Source organism: Schistocerca piceifrons, chromosome 3 (assembly GCF_021461385.2).
Source record: "Schistocerca piceifrons isolate TAMUIC-IGC-003096 chromosome 3, iqSchPice1.1, whole genome shotgun sequence".
NCBI classification, from domain to species: domain Eukaryota; kingdom Metazoa; phylum Arthropoda; class Insecta; order Orthoptera; family Acrididae; genus Schistocerca; species Schistocerca piceifrons.
Window position 1 is genome coordinate 619,361,319 of NC_060140.1, and position 3,167 is coordinate 619,364,485.

Genomic DNA, 3,167 nt, shown 5'->3' on the forward strand with positions numbered 1-3,167 from the left:
GGCACTGCTAAAAATAGTATACAGTGCTGTCTAATAACTGTAAGATAAAAAACATAGGTCGTATCAGTTGTAAGAAAACTGAACACTTAAACAAACTATGAAATTGAATTTTCCGAAGCAAACGCTGTTTTTTAATAACAAGGAAATAGTTCTGTATCTGCTAAGCAGAAAAAATTATTAAAAAATTGTATTTTATCCGCAAAACATAGTTACGAGCTACACATCAAATGTACCAGACGGCAGGGGATGAAATAGGGAATGGAGGGAAAGCACAAAAACATTTGCACAAGAACACCACATCTGCTCCCACTGGAAATACGGCCAGTAATTTAGACACAGTACGATAGTGACCGTAATTCTCGTTGAAATTCAACTAGACAAGGCTATATACGGACTGGTCTGTCGTTTATCGCCTGCGGTAAGTTCATTCATTGATTGAAGCAAATGTCTTTAACGTCAGCTATCGTAGGAGAGTTATGATGATGGCTCAGTTCAAAAGAAAGCTCAGGGAAAACCGGTGTTTCGTAACAGGACGTGAGCTGCAACATGCTTAGAAGCTCACCCTCAGATCAGAGATGACATGGGACTTCTGGTCATTCGCTTGATGGTACACGAGCCGCTGTGTAAAAGAGGAAAACGGCAACGGGGTCAAGCCGAGATTTATCGGGTGTTTGGAGACAGTACAGAATGACTCGGACTTTAGAGTAAGGTGGTAGACATGGTGATGATAAGGAAATGAGACTCTGCGTTGCCTTACTGGTCTGCCTTTTAGTGCTTCTTCACATGTTTCCAGTGAACAGCCAGAAGATCACAGACTTTAATTTATACCTTCAGTAAGTGTAAAACGTACATGAAGCTTATCAGATGCTCCAAAAAGTTATTAAAATAAAACGCTCTCTAGCCTATAACATTTTTAAGATTCTGATACGTTTTTGTTATTAGTCGTCAATCTCCTGTCTAAACTGATGCGGCCCACCACGCATCCCTCCCCTGTGCCATACTCTACATCACACTTGCAACCTACGTCCTCAATTATTTTCTGGATATATTCCAATGTCTGTCTTCCTCCACAAGTTTAACCTTCAGCATTTCCGTCTAGTACTACGGAAATTATTCCGTGATGTCTTAACTGATGTCCTACCATCCTGCTCTTTCTTCGTCTCATTGTTTCTCACAATATATAACGGTTCTCCGGAGAACCTCCTCATTACTTACCTTATCAGTCTACCTAATTTTCACCGTTCTTCTGTAGCATCAAATCTCAAATGCTTCGACGCTCTACTTACTTGTCACAATGAAAATGACATTCTGACATAGGTGCAAGGTACATAGGTACAAGTTTAACTCACGTAGTATCTACTACAGGCTACCGGTCGTGTGAGGCTCCTCGGTCTAGAGTAGCTCTAGCTCTGGAATTCCTTTGCTCCCTGGAGTCTTCTGCTCACTGGAATTGCGCCTTTGAGGTCCTCTGTATACGTCAATTATGGGTGTCTGTTTTCTTACAGATGGTACATGACAGCGTCGCTTTTTACCTCTAGTTCGCAATCTCTGAGCATGAAATCAGAGGTTTCTCAATACACATGACTTTTTAATGGACTGCCGAAACAGGCTTGTACGGTACGTCTATACAGGGTTTGTAGCTAATAATCATACTTTGACGATTTTTCTTCTTTTCTGGCAACCTTTCATGTTTTGGTCAATACAGGTGAAATGCATTCAGTTTCACGATAAAGGTTATACTTAGCTTCACTCCAGCGTAGCAAGTCATTATTTCATATCCTAAGTGAACTTTTCCGTCTATATCTACAAAACTGACGAGCTTACCACGTAATACATTTCTGCAATGCTCTCTACATGACCGAAGAAGTGCGTTTTCTATGGCTTCCAAATTCTCAGTTGATGCAATGTATGGGTAGTTGTGCATGCTCGAAATTTTGTTGGATTTGAAATAATAAGACTTCAGCTGATGCGTAATCCATTCATACGAGGATTGACTGAAAAGTAATGCCTCCACCTTCGTAACTCTTCAGCAGTTGGCAGCATTGGTATGCGGCAGGTACTGGCTTGTTTCTTAGCCTCTTCTGTACAGCTCCAATGGCGGGAAGCCTTAGCACTGAACTTTTGTGTTGTTACAGTGTGAAGTATGGAACCCTGCGCAGGTGGTTGGTCAATGCGACTTAAGCAACGTGCACTCATTGAATTCTTGACAACAGAAGGTGTCACCCCAAAGGAGATTCATCAGAGAATGAAAGCAGTTTATGGTGATTGTGTTGATGTGAGTACTGTGCGTCGTTGGGGGAGTAAGTTTAAAGATGTTGAGCCGGGAACATCTGACCTGCATGACAAACAAAGAGTTGGACGTTCTGTGACAGCAATCACGAGTTTCACAACCAAAATAATGACAGACTGATTCAGGACAATCTTCGTATCACTCACAGAGTAACTGCAAGCACAGTATGCATTTCACAAGAACGTGTCGGTCACATTATTGCTTTGCTTGGCTATCGGGAGATAGATGGACGTTGGGTACCTCGGATGCTGACTCCTGAAATGAAAGCGAACAGACATGAAATTTGCCAGGAACTCCTCTCGCGTTACAAGAATGAAGATGACGCCTTTCTCCATTCAATTGTGATAGGAGACGAAACGTGGGTACACCATTACGACCTGGAGACGAAACGTCAGTCTATGGAATATCGACACAAAGACTCGCCCCAGAAAAAGAAATTTAAGACACAGCCCTCAGCTGGAAAAATCATGGTCACAGTGTTCTGGATGGTGTTATCCATGTCGATTTCTTTGATTGTGGAACAACAGTAAATTCAGAGCATTACATCACAACGTAGCGATCTTGGAAACGACGGCTAACAAGGGTCCGAAAGGAAAAGGGAAATGTTTTCCTGCAGCATAACAATGCCAAACCTCACACTTCACGTGCCACCATAGTAGAAATTCGAAGACTGAATCTCACCACCGTACGGCATCCTTCATAAGGTCCAGATTTAGCACCGTCTGACATCCCTCTGTTGCCGATAATGAAAGACGATCTGTGGGGACATCATTATGCTTTTGACGAAAACGTTGAGAGAACTGTGAGACTGTGGTTGCGGAAACAGAGTGTCGACTTCTTCCGTGACGGCTTGAGAAAACTTGTTCATCGTTGCGGA